Genomic DNA, 8498 nt, shown 5'->3' with positions numbered 1-8498 from the left:
AGAGTTGGTGCATTATATAATTTTGTTCATACTGAAACTTGAAATTTTCAAAAAAGATGGTTGAATAAAAAAATAATTGCCGGTGAAGTGGGGGACATGGAAAATCGACTTTTTCAGATATTGTCTCATATCTGTTTGAGGGTGTAGTTAAATTAACCATATCCACTAATGAATATGGATAAAAATATCTGGATTTGTTTTATTAATAACAAGGCTCATATAATTATATTAGTTTCCTTGATTATCTACGATATTGATGAACACTTTTTTTTCAGCAAAAGAAGATACTAGTATCCAAATATCGGACTTTATCATGATCAATAAAAGATTGACATTCATATTACTATATATGGTAAGCGCCATGCTTGCAAATGATGATTCGTTTGGTTCGTTTGAGTATAACTACTCACTACAGCGACAAGCTTTGCAGGACGAAGAACATACTTTGGCAGGATATCAGCAAGTGTATGACGAGGTTAGTAGTATGTCTATAAGAATACATATACACAAGTTATAAGAATGATAACAACGGGAATTGGCACTATCTATACTCTCAAAAAAAATTTTTTTTTTTTAGTTTACTGGTATTTACGGTTATCAACAGTTTTATGTGTTAGCAAGGCGTGAATGATTGTTCTTAGCAATTCAATGTGATACCGGGCATTTAATCATAGATGTTGGATATACGCCAATGACAGAGGAACCCAATATAATCAGTCTTATGTTTAAAAATAAAAGATATACGGAAAAAAAGCAAGCTCTAAAATTAATAACAGTGAAAGTTTAAGGTCTCATTTTGGCAGTAATTCTTATGGCAATATAACCACTTGCAGAAATACATCGCTTAATAATATTTTGGACACACGTCATTGAAAGGGTTTCAGCCTGAGCTCTTCTCTGTGCAATATCTTGGTCCTGGTAGAGGATACAGAGAGAAAATTATTTTGACCAATCATATGTTGATTTTCATAATTTACCAATCCAATAGACAACTTTCGAGTTCATCCGTCACCGGCAAAAACTCGTCAATTATGCACGCCTTTATGACGTCATTTACCAGATAGAGGGGGTCGCCTGTATCCCTGCACTATTTACGTTCATCAAGCGTCTTTGTGATCGTCTTTGTGCAGGATAAACTAGAAATAATGGTTGCTTTGTAGGTACTTACTGACAATTCCCTCATGACAGCAGTGTTGATTGTCAATTTTGAGAATTCAATTTGACGAATAATTCGTACAAAATAGAATTATAGTTTTCCAACCACTCGCTCTACATTGGAAGGAAGTGACGACGCCCCTAAACGCACAAATGACGGTGATAAAGGCGCGTATAATTGACGAGTTTTTTCCGGTGACGGATGAACTCGAAAGTAGTCTATTGCTTTGAAACATAACCGTATATTGGTCTACACTTCGTCGATTAAGAATTGCCTTATCCACATACCTCAAATTCATAACATAAGCCTCACTTATAGTTTTGATAGTACTTATATTAGTGTGCACACTCATGCATATCTATATTTTCTCATAGAATGAACAAATTGTATACAGCTATCTTGAGTACTTAAAGTGGGAAGAGTTTAACAGAACCCGTAGTGACTTTCCGCCTGCTAGACCTTTGAAACTTCATATCGCTGATATCAAGCAGTCAAAGATTTACAAGCTTCTCAAAAGATTCCCCAAAGGGGGGAATATGCATTTGCATCATAGTAAGTTATGTCTACATACTTTTGTTACATTAATTACGATTTTGTTAGGTTTTTCTGTTTAAAGAATATGTAAGTAATGAACTTATCCAACTGAATATTTAACATAAGATATATACACACAGAGACAAATATCATAAACGTTCATAGTGTGCTCGACACACGGGTTGTTTGAAAATTATATGAAATTAACGTAATAAGATGTGTATATAGTTCTATATCATGAGTACCGTTAGAAAATATATAGTAAAGACTTTTGATATTCAGAACAGTGCACATATTTGATGAGATATGATTTGTACTCTCTGAAAGCATAAATATTCATAAAACTAACCAATATCATTTCCTCTGTAAAATATTTTGTACCCCTTCGGAATATACAAGTACTGTCAAACTTGCCAAATAACAGTCGTGTACCAGTCGACTGATATGTATGAAAACTCCTAATATGTAAAGAATGTAAAGAATTAATCTCCAAATATGTTTGATTATTTACAGATCATGTTGTGAGTAAGTCGACGATGCTTGATCTAATTTTTGCAAGCCCTTTGTATGACAATCTGTACGTAAAGACGGGTCCACCAAAACAATGGAATATGGACTTTTTCTTGAATCCACCAGCAGGATGGGCTAAAGTCAAAGAGAACTCTACTTACACGAAAGAAATTTTGGTTCAGCATTCAACTTTTCTGGGAATTATTGACGATAAAGCAATAAATGATCCAACAGACAGTGGACTTCGATGGAAAGAAATTGGTCCATTATTCAGCGTGTTAGGTTCACATATTATCAATAATGCAAATTTACCAAATTATACATGGATGCAGTGCTTCAGGCGGCAATCGACGAAAACGTGCAATATCTCGAAGCAAAGTCGTCAGCCTACAATAAACTTTATGTGCTGGATCGAGATACAAAATATGCTTCAAAAAATGGAAAACACTTTATTGACAATGATTACGGAGAGCTAGAATTGAAAATGATCGAGGAAGTTATTAAAAAAATTCAAAGAAAGCCATACCAATTTTATCGGATATAAAAGAATAGTAAACTCCTATCGCGGCGGGAAAATAAATTATGTTGGACAAGACGTACAAAAGGCCTTGAGATTGTATGAAAAATATCCAAACTTGGTGTCAGGGTTTGATCTCGTGTCTGAGGAAGACAGGGGCTATTCTCTTTTGTTTTTCCTTGAAGACTTTTCCAAGATAACAGTTCAGAACTTAACGTTGCCCTACTTTTTTCACGATGGGGAAACAAACTGGCCAGACGATCTTATGACATCTCTTCGTGATGATGACCCTGTCCCGACAATGGACAATCTTATGACGATGCAATCCTTCTTGGTGCGAAAAGAGTTGGTCACGGACTAGGATACGTGAAACATCCCTATCTCATGGAAGTACTTAAAAAGAATAAAATTGCAGTAGAGGTCAATCCAATTAGCAACAAAATGTTGGGATACGTTGCAGATCAGCGCCATCATCCAGCTATCACCTATCTTAGGTATGGAATACCTGTTATATTAGGTTCAGACGATCCAGGTACTTTCGGCTATGACGAATTCACAGTCGATTGGTATGAGGCTTTTATGAGTTGGGGACTTACTCTGGCCGATCTCCGACATCTAGCTCTTAATTCGCTACAGTATAGTTCACTTTCCAGTTCTGAAAAAATCGCAGCAATACAAAAATGGAATAAATTATATAATGACTTTATCATCAACACAAAAGGAAGTGCTTGTTCGAAATCGTTTCAAAACACAGTGCCACAAGTTTTCAGAATTTTTCCACAAGAAGGTCACGTGACAGGGGGAACAAACATCCAGGTTTTTGGAAGACATTTTCAAGTTGCAATATGCCAAAAAATAATTTGTCAATTTGGTAATATTACAACAACAGGAAGATATGTATACAACAACAGAATCATTTGCAAATCTCCTAATCAGCCTCAAACAACCAATGGGATAACTACTAACCATGTACCATTTAGCGTTTCGCTTGATGGAGGCCATACTTTCCTGTCGAAGACTTGTACCTTCTCTTATCTACAACGTCATCATGTGTCAATTACAGATCACGGTATTGGAAAATGACCGAACCTTCGACCTTTTAACATTTAAAAGTGATATTCGATTTGATTTCGCTTGATTTCATTTGTTTTCGGTTTTAACTTAAGATAAAATAAATTAATGATTAAATAATCTTAAGCATATATGTTTTCTCTACATCTTTTTTTATTATTTGATGACAGGCGGATGATTTCAATGTCACATTCAAAAGTTGGAGATAAATGAAAGGTGACTGTAAGCAAACAAAAAGGTAAAGAAAAAACAACATGGAAACTATAAAGTGCGAATCCAACCCAAAAAATAGGATGATCCCAGCTGTACCTAAAGGGTAAGCTGATCCTGATTCACTTATGAAGCCGTCACGTTTATTTACTTTGAATAAAGTAAATACAAAAAGAATTTACAGCTTCAAGTATTGACATTCAAAAGATTAAATAAGCCTTCCAATAGTTATTTCAGAGAAACTGTGTGTATTATTTAAATGCGTTACTGTGTCAATGTTAGAAATACACTGAATTGCAACTTTCACTGGAAAAGCTAAATCAAAAAAACTTCAGAATCGATTCGGTCAGTTTACTATAACAACTGACTCAATTTGCAATAAACCTAAAACAGATAACGCCTCGGTGAAATAATTCTAGAGAATAGTGTTTCACACATCCGATCGTTTCTATTTCAGGAAAAGCCATTTTCATTTCAGAATGAACAACAATATATTTTCGTATTAAGTTTAAGCTGTCTCTTTTATTGCACGGAAGCGTGTTGTCTCGAGTGCGAAAATTGTAGGTTTGGTTGGTTTGATTCACAGCCAGATTTAACAAAAAAATTGTGCGCGGGTATGTTGAAATATCTTCCAACTGGCTGCTTACCTTGTGAGTAAGCAGGTTAAAACTATAAGACGCAGCGCTTCGGTTCAGTGAAAATCATGGTTTCTACATTGGCTAGAGGAATATGGGACGGTTGAGATATCACAAAACATGTTTAACTCTGCCACATTGTTGCACCTGCTCTAAGCCGTCTGAAGCCTCTGGTCTTTGTGTGTCTTGTATGCTTTTTTTAAATCTTATTCATTTATATGTTTTGGAGTTAAGTGTCACATCCATTTTCACTGAACTAGTACACATTTTGTTAAGGGGTCAGCTGAAGCCCGCCTGTAGTGAAGACCCATTGGTGGCCTACGGCTGTTTCTGCTCCTTGGTCGCCGAGTTGTTGTCTCTTTGACACATTCACCATTTCCATTTCCTACTGAATATGCGAAATTTGCTGTTTCACAAAAAACAGTGATCACACATCGTTAAACTATGTAGTTAATAATTCTTTTTAGTCAATTGTAGCGAGGACTTTTTCTATACCTCAATTAGGTATTTAAAAGAAGATAGTCCCAACAGCTTATGGAAAAATGTCAAAATCTGGTTAAAAGTGTTGCATATGCATATGGAAGGTTTGGTGATTATTGAAGGCAAACCTTTGATCACAAATTATATCAAACTGGGGTAATATAAAAATCACCTAATACGAAATATATACAATACGATCAACACAAAAAATGATCTTCTAAAAAAGGTTTACTGGCTTACAAACACAGACTAACATAAGTGAACAACAGAAGTAGGAAACTCATGAATAAGAAAAATAAATGCTATAAAGATAGAAAACCAAAATTGACCCAAAAACGAGAAACTACAACATTTTAAAAGCAGTACACAAAGAAAAAAGGACATCATGTTGAAACTAATTATACATTAATAAACAAAATCAATACCTATTCTCAAACACAAAATCAAATAAATGATTCAGTATATTAAAAGCACTCAATGTGATCATTTCAAAATATCATAACTGAAAAGGGCATACTTGTGCAACAGACACTACTGTAAAAAAACTGATATCTTAAACCAACAGTTCAGTCAGTACACTTAAATAACAGATATAAAATCAGATAAGCAGGTGTGGATAAAATACAACAAATCTTAAATCCGCACAAAATCAGTTGACCAGATAACATCAGTGGTAGTCTTAAAAGAACTTAGATCATTTAAAGCTCCAATCTGAACATGTGCTTTTACCAAACATTAGAAACTGGCTACACCAAATCAGCAAGTCTAGAAAAACAAGTACAGGATAGAAAATAAACCTCTATTCTGACGACACCTTTATATGTCGAGAAACTGCTTCCGAAGAAGACCTTACAAATTTACAAGCGGACCTTGATATTGCTGTGAAATGGAAGGCTGATGGCTCATGATTTTCTATCCTATTATTAATCTTGAAATAGTACAGAGGCAACGCATTGGCATTCTACTATAAAACTAGCAAAATAACACATATGTTTAACAAACTTGCATGGTCAACAATGCAGAGCGTCGTCAGACCAGACTAGACGTGACGTGGTTGTGTTTCTCATCCCGTACAGTCAACTGGACGGCGCACTTTGACAAGGGTTTTTATTGTAGGTCAGCTGAAGACGAAGCTAGAGCTGAAAGCCAACAACAACTAATAAATAAAAATCATGCATCTCAGAATAAAAGTCGGATTTTTGAGCATGTCGAAGTTCATTCAATATTTGTTGATAGAAGTCACTGTTCAACAGATTTGAACCAAAGTTCCAGTTTTTAGTTTTCATATAAGGTGGAATATAGTGTTGTAAACACTTATATTCCCCATTTACTAAAAAGGATAGACAAGTCAACAAAACAACAAAAACCGACTGGAAATGGTACAGAGGAGAGCCGTTATATATGTCACTAACAGATATATATCATAACACATCATCTGTTAGTGACATGCTTAACCAACTATATTTTTTTTTATAGAATGGAAAACCTTCGAAGACCGAAGGATCGAGGACATCAAGGTATACAATGATGTATAAACTTGCCAACAGGATTGTGAAAGTTGACACTAGTTATACTCAGATTCTACCAGATAGGCTATCCAGAAACAGAAACACTAATAGATACCAAGTACCATCTTGTAGGACCGAAGTGCGCGGAAGGAATCGTTTTACCCAATGACGATACGAGAATGGAACGCCCTATCTCATAATGCAGGTATTATTAAATGATTCAAGACCTACCTACATGAGATGAACTAGAACAACGCCATGATGATTTTTTTTTAAATTTACTGTATATACTGAGTGTATATATGGTGTGTAGCAGGAACACATGTAGCAGATGCACTAACCTATAGGGTGGTTGGAAAGCTTGGCTTTCCTTGCTTTGACTGAATGTTAGTCCTCAGAGGATTCAATATAAGAATCTAACACGAGTTCTATAAAATATATAAGTTTCTCGAAGAAGGTAACCAAAGATTTTGCGACATAAGCATAAGCATAAGCATAACATAAAGCATACACGATTTATTTAAAGTCGGTTATACATATAACAATACAACATAAGCTCTGTAGAGCTTTTATCCGACATACATATAAGACAAGCACAATACATAAACCACATAAAACATAAAGCACATCATGCAAAATAAATAATGTTATCAAGCACAGCAATTAATATAAGCACAATTAAAGCACATAAGCAAACATAAAATGCAGATAAACTAACATTCATGCAATAGCTATTATAAAGCACTAAAAGTAATTCAAGCGACGATGCAAATATTAAACTTTACAATATAAATAAATATCTTTAACCAATGAATTCAAATAGCAAAAGCTATGCAATTTAACAAATATGTACTGAAAAAGCTTCATGTAAAACATTAAATAAAGGAATATGAAATTTATAGTTTAAACAAGGGAAGAAATAATGACATAATAATCCTAACTGCCACATTCCTCACCCTAAGACAAACAATAAATTCCTTAATTAAAGTCTCCAAACTGAAATGTCTATCAAATATCTGTATCTGCAACAATAAACACCCACACTGCAAATGTAAGGATTAATCATTACATTTCAGGGGCAAATCCAGCCATTTTAAAAAGGGGGTCCCAACTCAGGACAAAAAAAGGGGGCGTCCAAAAAAAAAATGGGGATTCCAACCCCAGATGAAAATTATTAGCACAAATTCAAATTAATTAATTACTAGTACACTTTTTTTTGTCTAAATCTTAAATGCGCATTCACAAAGTGGCAGAACAATCAACTTATTGATGGTGGTTGCGTATTGGTAGAAATAGAAGTAGAAGTAAATAGTTTAATACATTTTTAAAAACGCGAAAAAAAAGTCTTCTGACGAATCCGGAACAAATTCCTCATCCCGAATTGGTTTACATATAGTTTAATAATCCTGCATCCGGTTGTTTCGAGCCGAAAAACATTCAGCGACCTGATTTAAATTATTTCCTTCTGGTGTTGTGTTTAATGCAAATGAATTAAATGTTGCATTGGTTTGAAGCTATTCTGACACTTTGTTGAATGCTTTCAAGGACAGTCATGTGGATAGTAGGTACAGTGATTGCTTCAAAACTCATTTACTTGCACAAACTCCTTAGTATATTACCTCCCCTTTAGCACTTTTTGAACAGAAATTTAGTTTCTACAGTCTTAAACTTTATAAAATATATCATGTATATAATAGAAACAGGTTTGATTATTTTTTAATATGATTTTTGTTTTTTGATTTTTTCAGGGATTGATTTATTGCTTCACAGTATTAACATTAAAACGAAAAGCAATGCCAATCTGATTAAAATATATGATACAATCAAGGATTTGTATAGTAGGCATGGTAAGATGATCTAACTATACAAATTATTGA

General features: G+C 34.3%; 1 pseudogene; it reads left to right on the top strand.

Annotated features, from left to right (window-relative positions):
- The first annotated feature begins 312 nt into the window (after positions 1–312).
- Positions 313–3908, top strand: LOC134727039 (adenosine deaminase 2-like; annotated as a pseudogene).
- The last annotated feature ends 4590 nt before the right edge of the window (positions 3909–8498 follow it).

The sequence above is a fragment of the Mytilus trossulus genome, chromosome 7 (genome assembly GCF_036588685.1).
Source record: "Mytilus trossulus isolate FHL-02 chromosome 7, PNRI_Mtr1.1.1.hap1, whole genome shotgun sequence".
Classification (NCBI taxonomy): Eukaryota; Metazoa; Mollusca; class Bivalvia; order Mytilida; family Mytilidae; genus Mytilus; species Mytilus trossulus.
This window is presented reverse-complemented; position numbering and strand designations above follow the sequence as displayed.